General features: G+C 40.5%; 1 protein-coding gene across 2 annotated transcripts in view; it reads right to left on the bottom strand.

Moving 5' to 3' along the window:
* fhdc1 (FH2 domain containing 1) overlaps positions 1–14,486 on the bottom strand; it is a 45,857-nt gene that overhangs the window by 31,041 nt on the left and 330 nt on the right. The gene's annotated exons all lie outside the window — the stretch shown is intronic.

The raw sequence follows: 14,486 nt of genomic DNA, 5'->3' as shown, positions 1-14,486 counted from the left end.
AATGTTACTCTTTGACTGCCCCATTTTAGTTAATAGGCTACAGATAAAAAGCTTGTTCATCGCTCAGCAAGCCCCGCCCACTATCAACAGGGCAAATAACATGAGAGAGGGTTAAACACTAGCGAGTTCATCGCTCAGCAAGCCCCGCTAACAACAGAGCAATGAACATAGCATGCCACTTCCTTCTCTGGGTGGAGTCTTACCAGATGACGATTGAAGTTGGAGGTTGTCCCCGTCGTCTCCTCAATAGTTTTTCTACATAAGGAACACGTAGCAGTGCATTTTTCCCCACTGCACGAGAAGTCTGTATAAGCAAAGTGGCCAATCCTAGGGGCTTCTCTCCAGGCATTTTAGCAACATTAACGTTAGTTTGTTCCTGAACATGACGTATGAACAGGTGAATGTACATTCTCTTGCACAAAATTAGTATAAAAATTAATGTAGATATAAATCTCTTATGCCAAATTATTACGGCATGTTGCAAAAAATGAAACAATCCGAGTCCCTGTCTCCAATTTACGAGTCCGAATGCAGTTAATGCACGAGTCCGAGTCATCAGTGCTCAAGTACAAGTCAAGTCACGAGTCCTTAAAGCATATACGCAGAACCATGGCCTCACTTTTTGCTTATAAATGCCTTGAGACCTCAAGAATGGCACAGGAATGGTTTTAAGCGCTAACAATAAATCTAATATAGTAATTTTATGATTAAAGTGATTTATATAGGTAGCGGCCTGAGTGAATGACCTTGATGTCCATGATATCACAGTAGGAAGTCTATCGGTCTCATCGCCATTTCCGCTATACTAAAACACAGAGCTGACTGCAACTCCGATCCTCCATTTTGAGCTAATTTATTGCCATGCCACGTAGATGTGTTGCTGGCAGGTGCAGCAACACGACAGAAGGTGGATTTATGTTGCATTCATGGCCCAAGAATGTTCAAACTGCAAAGATTTGGATGCGTTTTGCGAGAAGTTCACGGACACGTCGGGCTCCTACGAAGTGGTCTCTCCTCTGCTCTGCACATTTTACTGAAGACTCGTACAAGACCTCTGATCTGTTGAGGAGCGTTGGCTATAAGCCCGTATTGAAAGAGGGTGCAGTACTAACAATTAAATAAAACTACAAGAAAAGTATTCATTTATTTATTTTGAAAAGGAAAGCAAGTTCAGTTGCACCAGTTCTCCCGGAGCGTGAGCCGAGGGTTGTTGCTAAAACTTGGAACGGGACAGGACGTGACATATTATTGCTCGGGCAGTGACCTCCCCGCGGTTGTTGCTAAAACCGGTGACGTCCCATCCTGGGTTTTAGTAATTGCCTGAGCCGAGCAGTAATTGCAGAGTACTCAGTATGGAGAAAATGGAGAATGAGTGGAGCAGCCGTCTGATTTCTCCGCTGGATATGCTTGCCTCAGCAGCACTATCTCGCCCTTACAGGGAAGACGTGAATGAACGAACAACTGAAAGTCAGATTGTTTCAAAACAATCAGCCACAAGATCGGCCTTCAAGAAGCGAGAACACAGACGGGTAAGCTCCGACTCTCATTTAGATACAAAACAACACAAACACCTTGTTTACCTGCATGTAGATGAATACATGTAACTTGTATTGTGTGTTTAAGTTACCGGTATAAGATTATTTAACTTGCTTCAGAATGTGATTGTCTCAGTTCATCTGATTATTTAATTAGCCTTTTATGTTTTATTAGTGAAAATGCATGCATGTACATGTATGTTGCATAAGTTATAATGCCTATTCTGTTTTAATGAGAGTCAACCCACAATCAATGAAGTCAAATCAGTCTTAGTTGAGCAAGTCAGTAATGGGATTTCTTACTTTCACCATAAATTTTTATTTTTATGACTTTGGTCTATAGCTGTAAAAGGCCTCGGCCTTAAAACCGGTTACCGCTGTGATGTCATGCACTCAGGGCTGGTTGGCTCAGCGGGGCAGCTCGAATGCCAACTTTGCGGTCGATTTTAACTCTCAAAAAAATATATTTTTTTATTCCCATTTATGCAGCATACAAGAGTCAGGGATAGAGATACTATCCACTCAGAAATCTATTTAAAAATAAAGGTTCTGCGTATCTCCTTTAAAACAGTTAACCTCAGATCATCCAAAACTCCACACATGAGTAATAAATTATTCAATTCTATTTATTTGATGGAACCGGGAACATTTTCAGATGTCAGAGCCGCCTTTCACAGAGCTGCTGAAGAATTTTCAAATCTCCTCCCAATAATCAAGAACATGAAGGATTTGTGGCTTCAAAACAGAGTTTACTTGTGAACACAGCTGTGACCACACAAGATTCATTGATGTTAAAAACTTCGCTCGTTATCTAGCGGGGAAACTTTTCTTTCGCAGTCGGTTAATAAACAACAGCAAATGAGAGATGATTTTCGATATTTATTCGGATAAATCATTCCCGATTTCAATACGTTAGTTCAGCATTTTAATTTAAGTACTTACTACTGCAGCTTTTTCACATCCCACATGAACTATGCTAAAGGTAAGTGTCGCTGCTTTATCGAGGGTGTGGCACAGAAATGAAAACGGTATCCTTCCACTTCTCTCAGTGCTCTGAATGCCAAGTGTGTGTGTTACACTTCCAGTAGTGACAGAAGCTTGTGTGTATGTATGTGTGTGTGTGTGTGTGTGTGTGTGTGTGTGTGACGGTGTATCGATGGAGATTCTGTGCTGTTTGTGGTGTTTTTTTTTTAATGTTAAAGAAATGTATCTATCAACATGAAGACAGAAAATCAACCTTTTGCCAGATCAATGGAACAAACGTGATTAGATTTCTGAAGAACAAATTATATTATATATTTGAAAGAGGGCGGCACGGTGGTGTAGTGGTTAGCGCTGTCGCCTCACAGCAAGAAGGTCCTGGGTTCGAGCCCTGGGGCTGGCGAGGGCCTTTCTGTGTGGAGTTTGCATGTTCTCCCCGTGTCCGCGTGGGTTTCCTCCGGGTGCTGCGGTTTCCCCCACAGTCCAAAGACATGCAGGTTAGGTTAACTGGTGACTCTAAATTGACCGTAGGTGTGAATGTGAGTGCGAATGGTTGTCTGTGTCTATGTGTCAGCCCTGTGATGACCTGGCGACTTGTCCAGGGTGTACCCCGCCTTTCGCCCGTAGTCAGCTGGGATAGGCTCCAGCTTGCCTGCGACCCTGTAGAAGGATAAAGCGGCTAGAGATAATGAGATGAGATGAGATATATTTGAAAGTTTACACTCGCAAGCCACATGTCTTTGAGGGGCCAGAGCATGTTCTGGTGATGCCCATGTTGTCTAGTAACCAAATGTTAAATCTGTCTGTGTTTCAATTCGTGTACTTCCATACTTACACTTGCTATTTTGAGGATACAAGTGCTTTCACAGTGACAAGTATGGTGAAGACACAGTGCACGATGCCACCCAGATGGTGGACTCATAATGGTAGGCGTATCAGACGCTCGCTGGCTGTGCTATGAAAACTGTGCATGCAGAAGCTCATCTAAGTTTCCAAATCTGCCCTTGCTAACTCTTGAATATTTTGTATCGTGAATACCATCATTAAAAAGCTTATAATCTCTGTTTTCCAAATAAATTGATCTCGTTAAGATCCGTTCAGTACTTTGGGAGGTTGAAGTTGGTACAACAGAGTAAAAACTCTGTTCGCGTGACGATGGGAAACTGCCGGTGTTTTCTGAGTCACGGGAAAGCGGTCAGGCTCGCTCTCTCTCTTCTGATCGGTTTCCAACTGGATTACTCGTGAATATCAATCAGATAACTTTTATAGGGATGTTCTCTCACTCTCACTGCTTCTAATGAAGTATTCAGCAAAATTTTCCCTCTGCTAGTTTTGATCTTATGATTCACAGGAGACTTTGAGGTGAATTTTTATAGCTTTACTGACTTATTTTTTCAAATAAAACTGATTCATGGAAATAAATAACTAGTTTAGAATATAACTGTAATTGTTTTGATAAAAATATTGAGAGCTTAGTGGTCGGAATGAGATTTAAAAAAAACGGAAGTCAGAAACGCAAGTGTCAATTTCAATTCAATTTATTGTCGTTGTTTATTGGATGTAGCTCTCACAGGATTTTTCGAGGTTCGCCCTGAAAACTGTGAATATTAATCAAAATAATATTTTTATTTTTTTTGCGGTCCAAATCCTGCGCTCTGATTGGCTGGCGAGCGGGTCCGTATCCTACGGTATGGACCCCAGTTACGGACCTCTGGCGACTCGTTCGTTCACAACAACAAACATAGTAAAAATTGATCTTTTCTTAATAAGATTTATTTATAAGATTATCAAAAATCTTGTAAATTTTTGCCAGCATTTCTCAGGAGAATAGCATTAATTTTACAGCATGGATAGCGATAACGACAGTGTTCACAGCGAAAGCGAGCTTTACTACCCTGAGGAAGAAGAAATAAAAGAAAACATTTCAGGAGAAAGCTAAAAACCTGTAATTTGCTAAAACTGAGCAAAAACATGGCTGAATCGTGAACGACTCTTATTTGTATAAATAGGGGACTACATAGGCGGCAAAATGTAGTTTTTTCCTGCCATGGAAGTGCACTTGTATACCGAGGAGGAAGCAATTTGCATTACAGCCGTGAATGAGGATTCAAAATGGCGGCTCGGCTCGGTTTTCCCTTTCGGGCGCTCTCGTTTTCTGTTAGAATTTGGTAAAGAAAAAAATAAAATATATTATTTACCAGCTGAAGGTTGGGCCGTATGGTGAAATACCGTGACCGAGGTCTTACACTTTCAAGTCCTTGGTCATGGTATTTCACGATACGGACCTCCCAGCTGGTAAATAACATACATACATATATATATATATATATATATATATATATATATATATATATATATACACACACACACATATATATATATATATATATATATATATATATATATATATATATATATATATATGTGTGTGTGTGTGTGTGTGTGTGTGTATATATATATATATATATATATATATATATATACACACACACACACACACATATATATATATATATATATATATATATCTTTCATATAAACACTAGTAAGCTCTACTTTTGAGAAATACAGAGCACAAAGAGGGTATTAGAAATAATCTTTTATTACTTTTTACTGAGTGTACTGATTTAACATGTTTACCTATTTATCATAATTAATACTAATTAAATACTAATTTGCATCATTAGTTTTTGCTAATTTTCCAAATTTTGTATTCAATATCCAACCATCTATGTGCCTGCCAATTTCCATGTAAACATCTTGAAAAATAGAAACGTTATTAAGAAAAAATCTCGTGTGTTAATGAGGCCCATGTTGGACCATGTGATCCTTGTACAGAATATTACAGCAGTTTTCTAAAAATTAAGCCGTTTTTCAATCTTTGATTTGTAATATCTCAAGAACGGATAAACATTTTAATTCTGTAAAAACTGTCGTTCTGCATTCAATTCTGAATTCAACAAGAGCCGTTTCAAGCCATTTGGATCGAATTTGAATTTTCACCTGATCTGCCTAATAATGGTCAAAATGTTGAGTTGTACAACGCTGCACTCTTCTCACCCTCAGTAGTCGCCATCTTGGCTACATATTGGAAGGGGACGGACCACCAGCCTATTTTCAGTCAGGTGAAGGAGGGTGCGTTGATGCCAATGCCAACATAATTTCTAGAAATATCTGTGCACACAAGCAAGAAAAATTAACAAAGCGTTCATTTTTAAAAGGTGAGGAAAAAAGGCCAGCAGATATTTTTTGGTAGGTGATGCGACAATCGGGGTCAAATTTTTCATTATTTCTGGTAAGTGCACACCTTGCCGTGTTTGATGTGAGACAACACGACCCTGTCGGAATTCACCCACTACACAAGAAAGTACATAATGTACAAAGGGTACTACACTGAAGTGTACTAACGGGAGTACAAAAATTGAGACACTGTGTGTGTGTGTCTCAGTTTCCTTAAATTTAACTCAAGTTTAATTTGATGGCACTAACAAAGCTAACGTGAGGTAATGAAACTGAGAGACAAAGTTAATAAAGATGAAAGAAACATGAGCACAACATGATCCATGTTATAATGGGTTTAGTCTCAGTGCATGTTGGATTTAATGCTCTGTTACTGTGATTATACTCTGATCACTTCAAAACAGCACTTTGTCCCAGCTCTGTGCTATACAGCACTCCAGAACACACAGAACTCCAGGAACAGAACACACAGAACCCCAAGAGATACTGATGGTAAAGAAATGAAAGAATCTTAAATGGCACCAAATTCCTGGACATCATAATCAATAGCAGAAAAACGATCAGACCAATTACAAGCTGGATCCGAGCTCACAAACAGACACCGAACCTCACGCAGAACCTTTCGGGAATAAGAAACCAAGGAAAATCTCCTGCTGAAACATTCATATCACTCACATTTGATTTAGTACGTAAGATAAAACAAACAGAGGAGTTTCTGTTCTGCCTAACCCTTTATCCTCAGTGGGTTCAACCCGAAGCACACAGAGCTGATCATCAAGGTTAAAGGAGAACTGAAGTCATTTTTAAACTTGCTTTATTTCTTAATTAACGTGTTATTCAATTACGATTTCGGTTTTAGTAACCTTATATCGTGACTTGTATTGGCAAGTAACTGCAATTAAATATTAAACTTATCGGCCTATTCGGTTTTTAGCCATGTTGAATTTAGTTCGTTTGGTCCACGGCAGGCGTCACTTATCCGCGCGATCTTCACGAGACTTGTGCGAGACTTCGAAACATGAAGTGTCAGCCAGGTGTCAGTGCCGCCATTTTGAAAACTGTTTTCCAAACGAAATATTGTACAAAAACAAGTTTAAATAATGATTACTGCCTACTTTTTTCAAACTTCCCCGATTGCTGTCAAAACAAACAAAACTTCCAGCTTGATTACGTCAGCATTTGAAAGAGGGCACGCGCGTCTTTTGACAACGTTGGCAGATGTTGGTCACTTTGATTTCCGCTGTACGTTTTACTTCTGTCCTACGATGTCTCGCACAGGTCTCAACGAATCTCGTTTACGGCCATTCCTGTAACATATGGACTGATATATTACAGAGCATATTTCAAACACTCATAACTTGCTATAGCAGTGACAAAATAGCGATCAAAAATGCATTCCTATATTTAATAAAATGAGATTAATAGAATTTTGATAATAAAAAAATTTGCCTTCAGTTCTCCTTTAAAGGTCAGAGTACTCCTCCTGGAAAATATTGCTACAGAAATAAAAATCAAACACAATTCCAGCAGAATTAAAACCGTAATAAAGTTGCAGCTTTATTCTGAATAAACACAACGGGAAATCCATTAAAGTTGTCAGTGCTCCGATACGAACATGAAGAGGAAGCATTACTGTGCTTCAAAAGCAAAAGCACACAGATTGAGTTTCTCCTTAACCCTGAGGTGATTATTAGCTTTTCATTGTCAAACAAGAGAACAACTAAATGGTGTTTACACAAACCAAGTTGTCCTGGTACAGCACCACATGGGACGACCTCATCACACTGCCATGGCATCAAACACTGGAGAACGCAGGAGCATTGAGGAGCATTACTATAGTGAAGGCACAGACTTGGAGCAGCTGATGTTTATGCGTTAAACTCTGAGAGATGAACTCTGTCCCTGAGAGCATTATTACATAGAGCTGTGGGAGCTGAGGAGCTCTGAGAGACTTAGGCCCTGTCCACACGGCAACGGATTCAGGTGAATCTGATAACATTTTTTATCATTCCGGCCTGGCGTCCACACAGCACCGGCGTTTTGGGTGCCCCAAAACGATATTTTTTGAGAAGGGGTTCCAGAGTGGAAAAATCTGGCAACGGCGCCGTTGCGAAGTCGTCTGGATGAGTAGAACGGATTTGTTTACGATGACGTCACAACCACATGACTAGAACAAGCAGCACTCTCGCGCGCATCATTCGTAACAGCAACAATGGATAAGAATCTTTATTATTGGAGAAGAATCTTTTGAAATTGTTTACACATTAACCTGACTGACCTGCCAGACAGACAATTTACACCTGCTTTGATGAACAGAAAGTACAGCCTTCCACACAAAGCAACAGTTACCTGACTATAATGGAGGCAGAGGGGAAAAGGGTCAGAAGACCCTTCAACAGACTGTTTTGTATGAACCACTGCATTGCATTCACTTTTGTATACAGCTTTTCTTTTAAATAAACAATAGGGGTCGACCGATAATCGGCCTGGCCGATATATCGGGCCGATATTCTGCATTTTTAGGGTTATCGGTATCGGCCATAATTTCCACCGATATGCCAATAACATGCCTTTTTGCAGCCATTTTGTTCCTAACGCGACTGTCACTGCACGTCCTTTCCTGCACTCGCCTCTTGGAGTTCAAGAACACGGTCCCGCCCACCACAACATCTGATTTGTTTGGCACAAGAGATATAGCCAATCGACATGCGCAGCTCACTCTGAACTGTTTCAAGGCGCCCGTATCAAGGTAAGGACACGCTGCTTTTCCCGCAATAAGTCACAAACACACAAGTTGCAAAAGCACAACATCATTATATGTTTACATTCTTCATCTACTACTCGTTAAAATTGTCCATTTGCATCTGTGTAGCCAGGCAAACTTAGCTTACGGAAGGAAGCACTTGAATTAACCTACAACCAACTAGTCTCGCTGAAACAGCATAACGTAGGCTGCAGTCATTTTTAAATCCCCGTCTGGAAACGTTGTGAATATGTCAGTAGTTCTACTCGAACAGTAGAATGACAGCCATACAGAGAGGCGGTCAAGGGAAGACGAAATAAAACGTAGTGTTTGTGTTCTGTAGGCTAGCGCAAGCCTACTGGCTATTTTGTTATGGTGATGAGTAAACTTCATGACGTGACTCGTGCTCAAAAAGCGCACTGCACTTGTATGTTAGGTAACTTTATAAAGCGCTGTTTGAACATTTAAACAAGCCAGGTGTGACTAGCATTTATAATTCTTGCGCAAGTGATTCTCCTCGCTAGCGCTTCTGATTCAGAAAGCGATATACTCTTAAAGGAGCAGCCGCTCCTAATAGGGAGTGATAGCCTACTTTACTGTATGTTTGATTTTACTTTTTAAAAAATGCTGCAGGCAGCTCCCTACACTTGATTTGTTATTTAAAAACTACTTGAAGTTGGTAAGTCTTACTTAGTTCTTAGTGTAAAAGAATCCAGAGTGTATTTTCATTTATTTTCCACTGAAAATGGTGAGCTGTAATATAGTAGGGAGTGATTTATTTTTTTATTGGTGAATATTTATTTTATTATTTTATTTCTCATTTTATTCTAACTAATGTTTGACTTTATTGTACAAATGCTGCTGGCATCTCCCTGCACAAAATTTCATGTTCAATTTTACAATTAAACATACATTTCATGGATATGAAGGTCTGTGTCAGTGTGTGCTATGTTTAATTTCATGTGAATTATAATGTTTACATTTATCGGTTGCGCATATCGGTTATCGGCATCCCAATTCCATAATAATCGGTATCGGTATCGGCCCTGAAAAAAACATATCGGTTGATCCCTAATAAACAAGTAACTGAACCATTTCTTGAATTTATTTTTTTTACTGGATAAGACTGCTTGTCAAAATGTTCACACACAATATAAAAAGTTATATAAATTATATAAAAATGCTTTTCAAAAATGTTCACACACAATAAGAAAATTAAGTTATATAAAACTATGCACACTAATAAAACTAATTTGTACACACAGAAGGCACGATTTCCTCGCGTAGTCGCAGCCATCTTCTTCTTGTTGTTGTGTGTTTGTTCCTGTGAGTGCTTCATGCCGGGTAGAAGAAGGGGTTTATGCGCATGCGTCCTACTTCTTCTATTGTTCTGGTGTCTCCGATGGGACCGTCTTACAGCGCACGTAGAGGTGTGGCATGTGTATTGCATCGTTTTCAGCAAGCATTGCGTTGCCATATGTACCTGATATTTTACTGATCCGTTGCCCATGTAGACGCGATATTTTTTTTTACCCGCTAAAAAAAAAAAATCTCATTGCCGTTGTCGTGTGGATGTAGCCTTAATCACGACTCAGAGCCAAGTTAAGTTCAATCACATGATATTGCTTCTGATTATTAAGGCCAATTTATGCTGACAACCCAGTCCTCGCAGACGGTGTCGCAGATAGCGTCTGCGTAGCCCCCCCACCTTCGCAGACGCTCTGCGCGCACCTCCCAAAAATTGTGACCACCGCAGAAGCCTCGCAGACAGCGTCGCAGACAAGAGGGCTCTGATTGGTCCACTCTACATCCGCTGTACACGCACTTCCGCTTCCCTACTTTCCCGGTTTGTTTTGTTTTCACGACCGGCATTTTTAAAAACACGAGCGAAGATGGAGCAGCATGAAGAGCGGTTGATTGAGGAAGTACGTACATCTATACGACTCCAGTTCTAGTCATTATAAAAAAAAAGTTCTAGTCATTATAAGTAACCGGAGGATAAACACTCCACTAACCACACCTACCAACTACTCCTAGCGACTTCGCACCCCCTTGCGTTGTGCCGGTGAATAACATCGCGCATGCCTATTACTCCCCGCTCAACAATAAATTACAACTGTCTGCGAAAAGCTATCTGCGAAAGCCTTGTTGCAAGAGCATGCAGAGGCCTTTACTGAGCAACTAATGTCCTCAAAGGAAAGCACATCTGGATCCCCATCACCTCGATGACCTCCCCATCATCACAATGGCCCAACAATCAACCCCACCACCACACTGCCCCCAATTAGTCCCACCAACCACCACACCAATCACTCCCCCCTCCCCCCGAACACCACGCTGCCCTAAGTTGGTCTTTAAAGGAGATACGTAGAACCTTTATTTTTAAATACATTTCTGAGTGGACAGTATCTCCATCCTTGACTCTTGTATGCTGCATAAACGGGAATCAAAAATATATTTTTTTGAGAGTTAAAATCGACCGCAAAGTTGGCATTCGAGCTGCCCTGCTGAGCCAGCCAGCCCTGAGTGAGTGACGTCACAGCGGTAACTGGTTTTAAGGCCGAGGCCTTTGACAGCTATAGACCAAAGTCCATCCATCCATCCATTATCTGTAGCTGCTTATCCTGTCCTACAGGGTCACAGGCAAGCTGGAGCCTATCCTAGCTGACTACGGGCGAAAGGCGGGGTACACCCTGGACAAGCTGCCAGGTCATCGCAGGGCTGACACACAGACACAGACAACCATTCACACTCACATTCACACCTATGGTCAATTTAGAGCCACCAATTAGCCTAACCTGCATGTCTTTGGACTGTGGGGGAAACCGGAGCACCCGGAGGAAACACACGCAGACACGGGGAGAACATGCAAACTCCACACAGAAAGACCCTCATCGGCGAGGATGACGTATGATTCTACGCGGAAGGCGGCGTCTTTAATGGTCCAGAATAAATTGAATGCTACACGTTGATGGATTAATTTGCTCTTCTACGCCCTTTTTGAGGAATGTATTGTAGGACTTAAACTAACATCTGAAGAGGTGAGATCGCTCCTTTTTTTCCCTATTTTTGCTGGCGGGATTGACTCTGCCCTAAGGGCTATTCTCTCTCTCACTTTGCACCATTACACAATAAATATTCACAGTGAAAATATTTTGTAAGCGCGTTTCATGAACCAAGTTATAGAATTTGTTGACAACTCGCATCGAGTTCGTTACACTTCTACCCGGCGTGAAGCACTCACAGTCATGTGGTTGTGACGTCATCGTAAACAAATCCGTTCTACTCATCCAGACGACTTCACAACGGCAACGTTGCCAGATCTTTCCACTCTGGAACCCGTTCTCAAAAAGATTGCATTTTGGGCACCCAAAACGCCGGTGCCGTGTGGACGCCAGGCCTAAATGATAAGCAATTGTATCGGAGTCACCTGAATCCGTTGCCGTGTGGACAGGGCCTTAGTATAGCGGAAATGACGATGAGACCGATAGACTTCCTGCTGTGATGTCATGGACGTCAAGGTCATTCACTCAGACCGCTACCTATATGAATCACTTTAATCGCAAAAATTACTATAATAGATTCATTGTTAACGCTTAAAACTATTCCTGTGCCATTCTTGAGGTCTCAAGGCATTTATAAACAAAAAGTGAGGTCATAGTTCTGCGTATATGCTTTAAGCCTCGAATGAATGCTTCACTGCACTATGGATTTTACTGTCAGACTTTTTACCAGTATTTTGAATCTCTCAGAACTTCCCTCGGGAAAAGCAGAAAGCAAGATCACATTTGTAAACTCTTGATGAAGTGCTACAGAGTCTTTGCTCAGAGTTGCCACTCTCATGGCATTAAAAAGGCTCTCAGTCTTTCAGCATCAGCTCTGTGAACTGTTGGAGACGTTTTGTGCTGAACTGGATCTGAAGTAGGAACGACAGCAAATGTTTAATACAGCATGTAAACGAACCAATTTTCAGTTCAACTTATTTGCGTTGCGCTTTTATCAATAAGACACGGTCACAAAACAGCCTCACAGAAAAATCAAGATTTTAAACATATGAACTAATAAATCTATCCCTAATGAAAGCAGAGCTTTTATTTACCATGACGCATGGTTGAGTAGTTTACTCTCATCACCAGGTTTTATATCACATCAAGCTTCATAAACAAGCAGAGTAAAGAATCTGGTGTGGGGTTGTGTTTTGGGGGGGAAACCCACCCCAGTACTTTTCTACCATTTACACTCAGAATTTGTTGTGTGGATGGTTTGACCTCTGAACTCAAGCAACTTTTCTCTCTCTCGCTCTCAAAAATGGAAAATACAAACAGAGCTACACAATTTCCACAATCATAAAAAAATTTCAAAACGTATTCCAAATTCTAAATACCTTTCATTGACAATCTCCCATCAGGTGACTGAATCCCAGTTTGGGGTGGGCTTCTCCCACTGAATGGTTGGGTTACCATGGTGATGTGGGAACAAGACTATCACCCCACCCCCTTTTGCCCTGACCCCTTCAAAAACTTTCCCAAAGCTTTGTTCTTGAAGTCTTGAATGGATTTTCTCCGATTCATCACAGCATGAGAAATGCCCTGGGTTTATCGGAGAGGCTTTGGGCAGAGGATCATAATCTAAAGCACAAAAGCTATGAGACAAAAAGCCTGCAGGGCTGGAAAGAACACCCATGAGAAAGAAACAAAAGATTAAGAGTTCAACTTAAAGACTTAAATTAATGCTTAAAAGTTAGTGCACCATATAGTGCATATAAATATACTGAATATCTTAAACAGCTTAAAAAAATAAGCACATGATCCTGGACACGATCCAGAAGTGTGAAAGACAGCCAAAAAGAGAAATCACACCAGAATGACCTGAGATTTCAAACCCGAGATGGAAACCCGATAAACCTCAAGAACAGGAAGTCCACGCTGCATTTCCTTAAGTATGAAAATTCTGCATGGTCTGAAACTGGCCTCCTGAGAGATGAGATGCTCAGAACTTCTTCAGTGATGAATTGTGAAGGTGTGGGGAATTATTTTTATCTTAATCACATCATCAGCTGCTGGATGAAGTCTGAAGTAGACAGAAGCTTATTAAAATGGACACACCTGAACAGAAAGTGTAAAACTCAGTGAGCAAAATGAACCAAAATACAACAGCAACTTCTGACATTCTCAGATGCAGAAGATGGAAAGATCATCACTTGTGATGTCACTCAGCCGCACTTCAACTTATTTACTGAAAAAAAAAACAAAATGCCACAAAACAACAAACCGGTCCAGATGGTCACAGAAATGTGAGAACACATCTCTGATTTAAACAAGGAAAGATGTGATGTCAGATTTCATTTCATAATGTTAAAATGTCTGAACATTAGCACTGCCCTTAATCCGAACCCCACCCCAACCCTAATTTTAATCTTTTCATACAAATTGAGTCACATGAATTGTCTGGAAGCTGCAAGCATGAGATTGTATTAAAATATTCCTGTTGTTTCGTGATCGCCGGTCACAGACTTTGAGGCCAAATAGAAAATAAGTCTTTCTTCATAATGTGTTCTAATTAAAGTTGAAATCCTGGAATTGAAGTGTAAGCACTGTTTTATGCCAATGGTCATGTTCTGTGCCAAGATCCTGATGTTAAAGTCTCTTTCAGTTTTAAAGTGTAATAACTCGTTAATAATGCTGAGTAACAGGACATGAGTTAAAGATTCATGTCACAGGTTTCAGTTCAGTTTGTTCCTGGATGGTGCTGAAGTTTCTGAAACTCCACACTGAAATACTGACATTAACCTCTTCATCACATTCAGACTCACAGTGAAGCTCATTGCAGTGGTGTTTTATAGATCATATTTTACCCAAACCTACACATTCACAGAGAGAAACATCTCCAGGATGTGATGAATGAAACCTTCTGCTCACATTATCAAGCCTCCATTAAAAACCTGCAGTGATTATTAATAAAAGACAAAAATGGAGATCAGCAAAAAT

The sequence above is a fragment of the Neoarius graeffei genome, chromosome 3, assembly GCF_027579695.1.
Source record: "Neoarius graeffei isolate fNeoGra1 chromosome 3, fNeoGra1.pri, whole genome shotgun sequence".
Lineage (NCBI taxonomy): Eukaryota > Metazoa > Chordata > Actinopteri > Siluriformes > Ariidae > Neoarius > Neoarius graeffei.
Note: the sequence above shows the minus strand (reverse complement) of the source record. Positions and strands in the feature narration are given on the sequence as shown.